Genomic DNA, 7,494 nt, shown 5'->3' with positions numbered 1-7,494 from the left:
TGAGGTGAGGCATCCCACTCTGCAGCTGGAACACTGCAAAGTCAGTCCAGCAAACATCCTCGCTCCATGACCCAGAAACTTTTGGTGGCCTCCTGGAGACATGTGGTCTCCAAACCATCCTGGGATCTATTACGGAACTGCTCTTTGATACTGAGTATGGTCATAATCTCTTCACTGAAGATGATGGATGGATGGAACAAGTGACACCCACTGAGTTTCATGATTCTCTCTTTAATGTGTTTTTAAACCCATCTATAATATTCCCCAGAATGGCTTTTAGAAATGAGTCCCATTCATTTCAATGAGTGCTGGACCAGGCTCTGTATTAAACCGGTAGCCCCCAGTTGGCTCCTGCAGACCACTGGGACCACAGCACGATTAGATCCCGTCCAAAGCTGTCCACAGGCTAATAATTAGCATCTTTTTCACAGCATCTTTACAGTGCATGAAATTAAAATTCAGATTACAAGGAGTAAAGACTGGCAGTGGTTCACTGTCCCAATGAGTCTGAAAATCTCTGAATCAAATCATGGAGTTACTACATGCTTTCTAAGTTCTTAGGAATCCTCCATTTTACGTAGCTTTGCAATGATGCTTTTAGCTATGATTGACCTTTTTATTATTATTATTTTCAACTGCACTATGAAGAAGGGAAAGCTAAGATATGAGAGAGTTTTTAACTCAACTGCATTTTATAAAATCTCTCTGAGATGCTGGTAGATGAATGATACTCCCTAAACACATTCACACACACACACATCATTTCCAGGTGCATAAATTGAGGCTTGAAGAAGATGTCATATTTTTCCAACTTAGGTATCTCAACTGAGAAATCCCAATCCAAAGTAGATTGATTTTCAGAAATGCCCCGTCTGGACAGATGGGCAGCAAACCAGATTACTCACAGGGCACTCTTATTTGAGAGCTTATCTTTAAAACTTTGGTCTATAAATGCCTCTCTGCAAGGTCACGCAGTAATTCATTGAACTGAAGAGTAAAATTCCAGGTTTCTGGGTGTCCTCTGGCATGATCATACCACTATACCTTACCCCACAAATATGGTTATTTGAGGACTTATTTCAGTGATTCTGTTATTTCAGACTGAAACATAGAACTCCAAGCTTGAAAAATCACCATAACTTGATCCAGTGTCCAAAAGTGTTTCCATTTGCTTGGTCTACTGAGTCCTAGCATGACAGCCTGGGACTTTTAACACAGATACCTGCTTAGAGCAGACTGGTCTGACCTAGGGAATCTGACATCATAAGTGCCAAAAATCACTTATGGTATTGGTTAAGAAAAGCAACGCAGAGATCTTTAACCCATGAGTCCTACAGCCACTAATTTCAGAAGGAAAAATAATTCCCTCAATCTTTAAAATAACTGAAAAAGTTGAAAAAGAGCAGGTGCCTGGTGTACCTACCTTCCATGCTAAAATAGAAATTAAACTGCTTGAAATGGGTTGGGTTTTTTTTTTAGGGGGAGGGAATCGAAACCTTCCTGTGTGTGCTCCAGTCCCTCTCCTTAACTCACCAAATATCACTAAAAGGAGAGGACTGATATCGCAATAATATTGCAACATTGCTTGAAAATCACACCTACCACCATTACAAAAACAGTGAAACTTCCTCAACTAGAAGAAGGGGCTTTGCTCTTTGAAAGACAGCCTTTCCTTTGTAAATTTGTCCTAGATTGCTGGGCCCTGAGTGGCTGTGTATTTCAGATTTGTCATCCTATTTCAGCTTTGAAGGTGCAGTGCTAACCTGCCTCCCAAGCAGCTGATCCCGCTGTTTCTTTAGCTCCCAATTTCACTTTAACTTCAATGGGAGTCTCAGGTGCACAGAGGAGAGCCTTTAATAGATTAAAGAAATAGAGCAAAGATATAGTGTGCCCATCTGTGAGTGTAAATATACACATACATGCATTTATACACACAGAAGTACAGGGTGAGGGGAAATAGTAAAACATTCAAATACGTTTTTTTAGTAGATTTCCTTTACAAAGTTGAGCTTCCAGCAGCAGCACAATGTATATATCCTTTATTTCTTCATCGTTTCTGTGCCGTGGTCAAAGAGTATTAGAGGATACATTTCTGTTCTAAATTACATCTGGGTAAATCCAGAGGAATTCCCCTGAGCCACATTTACCTCTAAGATTTTGCCTACGTGGGGACACTCAGGAAAATAACCCAAATTAGCTGAAGGTGAGAATTTAAAAGTGGATTAATTAAACTGCATGAAACCCCTGTGAAGGTTGTTCTTATTCAGAATTCAGGTGGTCTTCATTCAATTTAATTTAATTCACTTTGGAAATTAATTCAGATTAATTGTCCTAACAGTTTTTATGTACCTATTCTAGATTAACACTGGGGTAATAAAATGAATTGTAGCCCACTGGCTTCAAGATGATTTTTAGATTTATACCAGGAGGCTCTGGAGAGAGAGATTGTCCCTTGTGTGTCCAGGAGCCAGTGCTTTGCTAGTCAAGACAAAGGAGTGGAGGATGTTTCCGTAAATAGATAAGCAATATTCTTTTGCTTTTGGGGCAATTTGTTTAAAGATCTGGTAATAAAAAGGAGGCAAAAATGACAGCACAGCAACAGGTTAAATACCACTGCTTTTGAGACCTGAGTAGGGAACCCACTGACTTGCCTTCCCCCAGGGCCTGATCCTGCATTTATGATACTCTTTTTTTTTTTTTTTTTTTCTGTCTTGGGGGGGCAGGGGAGAGGGAATCCTTTGACATCAAGAGGAACAATATCCAAATCTTCTAATTCCAGACAATCAGATTTTGCAAGCCTGGAGCCAAATGAAAATTAAGACTATGGTAAAGAGGGCCTGCTATTTGAAAAAAAAAGAAAACCTGTTTTAAAGAGATAACTGCTCAAAATCTACTCCCCAAAGGAGGAAGCTCTTATTAAGGGTTTCTTCTTGAGATGTCTGCCTAAAGGCTTCTTCCAAAGGGATTTAGTTGCTTATAACTCAGATCTGGAGTTTGAAGCCCCCTTTCCACTGCATGGTAGCTCGGAGGTCCTGCCCCATCTCCTTCCAGTGAGCTGGGTTTAAACCTGGATGGAGGGACAGCAGAGGTGACATGTGCCCCCCCCGGCAGCCCTACCAGGCTGGGGATGCTGCAAGGAGCCCAGCCAAACAGGGAGGCAAAAAAAGCAGGGCTTCTGAATCTGCCTGAGATCAGCTAAACAGTGCTATGCTCAAAAAAAACCCTGAAAAACTGAAAAAAAACCCCCAAAACATCATCCAAACTTACTTCTGAAAGGCTTTTGGCAGTTTTGTGTGTCTTTCTCTCAAGCACCTGGCAGTAGCGACGGGGGATTGGACTGAACCGGCTCCTGTCTGCTACATCCTTTTGCATATTCAGGTTTTAAATGTCAAATATAGCACACACATCCCCCAAACCCAAACCAAAACAAACAAAAAAACCCCAACCCCAAAACAACAACAAAAAAACCATCCCACAACTTTCAATCGATCTAGAAAACTAGAAAAAAATAAATGCAACCTCCAGCATGTTGGAGCTCTGATAGATAAAAAGGTAACTAGGCTCATAACGTAAATAATAAAAAGTAGCAATACTAGTGGGATGGGATTTGGGGAAGGATGAAAAGATGTCCAGCCCGAACCCCCTCAAAGCCATCCCCCCCAGGCACAGCAATTTGGAGTAAAAATGTTTTAATCCTTAACGGGGCAGTCGTTGTGGCGGGAAACCTTAAATCCCTGCTCCGCCACTGGCATCCCGGGGCTCCGGGACAGGTCTGCGGTTATCCGGGACGCTGCGGGTCGTCGCTCCTCGGGAGCTCAGGGACACAGTGAAGGGAAATTCGGCCACCTCCCCCCCCCCGCCCCAAACCGCGGTCAGCTGCGGTGATCCCCGAAGCAGCAGCCAAATCGCAGCGCAAAGCCGCGGAGAGATGCGCACGGTGCAGCGGACCGGGGCGCGCCCCAGCCCGGTAGGGAGAGCTTTGACACGGGTGGTTTTGGGGGATACCCCCACAGACACACACCCCCCCGACACCTCGCATGACTCTGGTCCCCAGGCACCCCTCCAGCTCCGCGGGACAGGATGCGGCCCTGCAGACCCTTGTTTTCACAAACCAAATTTGCTGCTCGGGCAAATTTGACCTCTTTCTTGGCCCAGATAAGTTTAAAACGCTTTCTCCGTTAATTTTTTTTTCTTTCTTTTTAAGAAGGGACACAGGGGCTCCGTGGTCCCCAGAGCATCCCTCCCTCTGTCCATAAATTTACCCAGCTTCTCTCTAGGGAAGAGTGTCGAGGGGTCCTGGACACCCCCAGAACTCCTATCCCCCTCCTCATCCCACCTTCTTCGGATCCCCTTACCCGATCGGGGCTACGGGGGTCCTACAGAGCCCGGGACAGCAGGTAATCCCCTTTTGGGGGTCAGGAGCCCCTTTTGCGGGGGGGGGACACTCTTCTGTCCCGCAATACCTTGGGGCATGCACGCAGCGTAACTGCACAGACTGCAGTACTGCTCTCGTTGCAGCCAGCTTAAAGGCTGTTCTCTTAATGAATTACTAATGAGTTAAAATTGGACAGCCGGCTTAATTAAAGCGTAGAGGCAATGTGTTTACCACATTGTAATTGAACTCATTAGGGCTCCGGCTTTGTGTTTTTAAGCAGCCGCCTTGTTCCGTACGTCTAGTGATCTGCGGGAAGTGCTTTGCTGGGGACTGGGGCTCTGCGGGGGGGGGGGGGTGTCGTGCCCCCCATCCTCTTCTCTCCCATAGGAACTTGTGCTGGGTGGGGGACCCTCCTGCTGTCCCGCAAGGCCCTCACGGATGGGGGTTGTGCCCGGCTGGATCCCTTTTTGCGGGGAAAGCAGGGAAGAGGCAAGGGAAAATTTGGGGGGATAGGGGAAATTTGGGGTGGTGGGAGTTTGGGGAAGCAGACCCCGCCCCTGCAACAGGGTCCTTCTTGTCCCCTTCCAGGCGGGGGGGTGTGTGGGGGGGTACCCCATTCCTATCTTCCGCAGCCGTCGGGGCGGACCTGCCCCGGGGTGGCAGCGGGGCGGGGGCGGCCGCAGTTCCCCCCCGAAGAGGGGAGGGGGCCGGGGAAGGGGGCGGCTTCCCCGCACCGCTTGCAGGGCGCTGCCTGGCTGCTAGAAGGCGTCCGAGACCCGACCCACCCGCGGCACAGCCTCCGCGGCAGAGGCGGGAGTCAAACTTAGGCGCAGCGGAAGGACCGCGGAGAGCGGCCCGGCGCCGGCCGCCCCCCGCCCCGCGGCCCGGGGGGGGTCCATGGAGCTCGGGTGGTCAGGTAAGCTGGGGGGCAAGCTGGGGCGGGATGGAGAGCTGTTTAGGGGAACCTCCTGATTTGGGTGTATTCGTCCCCTCCCGCAGTAAATAGCAATGTCGTTTGCTGTCGTGATAGGTCGCAGGGTTGTGTCGTCCCTCGGGGCGAGGGGAGGAAGGCGGCTGCCCCGCACGGGGTCGAGTCTGGCTGGGAGAGCCCCGGTGGGTGAGAGGAGCCCCCCGCAAGTTTGGGCTGCAGCGGAGAGAAGGGGCAACGGGTTGGAGCCGCGCTTGGAGGAGCTGCGCGTCTCCTCCTTCCCCTTTCTCTTATAGATACGTATATATTATTTGCTTTTTAATTTTCCTTCGAAATCATAAACTTCGGCCCGTGTTTGCAGATCGGACGGGAGGAGCAGGGCTGGCTGGTCCCCAAAGCCAAAGCGGGGACCTCCCGGGCGCGGGGAGGGGGGTGCGCGGAGATCTCTGCTCAGCACCGCGACCGCGCAGCGCTCCGCGTCCTGCCGGCAAGGGGGGGGGGGGCAGCGCTGCCTCCCTCCTCCGGGCAGCTCGGCCTCTCCCATCCGGAGCCACCCTCCTCGTCCGGGAAGGGGCTGATTTTGGGGGAGAGGTGGGATAAGGGGCGACCACCAGCCTGGAGAGACGTGTCTCCTCTGCTTTGCCAATGGCTTCGCGCTTTAAAAGCCGTGGAAAACGATAGATTTTTTTAAAAAAATATTATTTTTTTTTGTCGGCTGTACCCCCAGGGTTTTGGGGTCTGAGAGCCGAAGCCAAAGCGGGGAGCCCTCGGGAAAGCCCTCTCCCCCCAGGACCTTCCTCGACGGGCTGCCTGCTTGTTGCACAGCTCCTGCCCATCGGCTGCCCCGAAGCAGGAGCTCGGAGCGATCTATATAACCCTTTGGAAACGCCTATATAGAGTCTATAGCAGAATACCCTCCCCGGCAAGTCACTTTTTAACATAATCCTGAAATCATGGCGAGAGAGGAGGGGGATGTGGTGGAAGAGGAAAGAAGTTGCGTTTGGGTGTAGAGAGGGAGAAGGTGACGAGCCAGACCCCTCAGTGGGTAATGGGAACTGTCAAAGAGTGCAGGAGCGTAAAAGCCAAACAATCCCAATCCCCATAGGTTGTTTATTCCTCATAAAATACAACTCTACATAGCAGGAAGTTACTGCAAACATTTATCAATAATGAATGAATCTCCTGTAATAAAATACTCACATAATTAGCTACAGTCAAGTACGTGCATTATGCCAAGGCTTTTGCAACTCTTTGTTGAAAATCCGACTTGAATAAATCCTCTCAAACAGCCTTTTAAGGGGGGGGGGGGGGGGGGGGGGGGGGAGGAGCAAACCACTACCCAGTATTTCTCCTTCTTTTATGCCATTTTTGAAACCCAAACCATAACTACTCCTGAAATATATCGGAAAACTCTTTGGTGAATTCAGAAGAGTCATTAACATTCAGCTTTAAGTGAATGTTAACAGTAAATAAAGAAATCTCTTGATTGTAATAGTTGCAACAAAGCAATAATAAACCAGTGGGTGGTCATCAGTAATGATAAATGCATCATTATTACTGTGTGTTGGGGAACAGGGTTTGGAAAGTACTTCAGACTTTTTAGTGGCAAGCTTGGTGGCAATTCGTTTCTTAGTCTGGAAAAAAAAGCGCCATATAATTTTATACACAATTTAGGTGAAAATAAATTTAAATCTGTATATTACATTTTTAATTTCAAGATAGTAATTAAAGCTGGTTCATTATATCTCCTCTGAAAGTCTCAGTGCTCATCTTAATTGCCTGTTTGTACAATCTGCTTTCTAAGACACCCAAGGTTACTGGGTTCTGAAAGAAGCAAAATTGAATTATTTACTGACGTGATGAGCCTTCACCCGATAGCGTCACGTTTCCCTCGGAAGTTTGGGCTCGCTGGTCCCCATCACAGCCCGGTCGTGGCCTCGCTTCTCTGCTGTGGAAGTTTGTTCCTTGTTTAAATACTTCGAAGCAGGCACGTTTCTAATGGAAGATGTTCAGGGCGCTTTAATTTATGCGTTTGAAAGAAAAATCAATAGCTGAGGTATTTTTTCGTTTGTTTTGGGTTTTGTTTTGTTGGGTTGGGTTGGTGTTTTTTTTTCCCGCCTCCCCGAGGTTAATTCACCACATCTAAACTTGCAGCTCTTCCTCCCTTGCCACCCCATCCCCAGGCAGGACA

This window comes from Balearica regulorum, chromosome Z, assembly GCF_011004875.1.
Source record: "Balearica regulorum gibbericeps isolate bBalReg1 chromosome Z, bBalReg1.pri, whole genome shotgun sequence".
NCBI lineage: Eukaryota > Metazoa > Chordata > Aves > Gruiformes > Gruidae > Balearica > Balearica regulorum.
The sequence above is the reverse complement of the archived record's forward strand: the minus strand, read 5'-3'. Positions refer to the sequence as shown.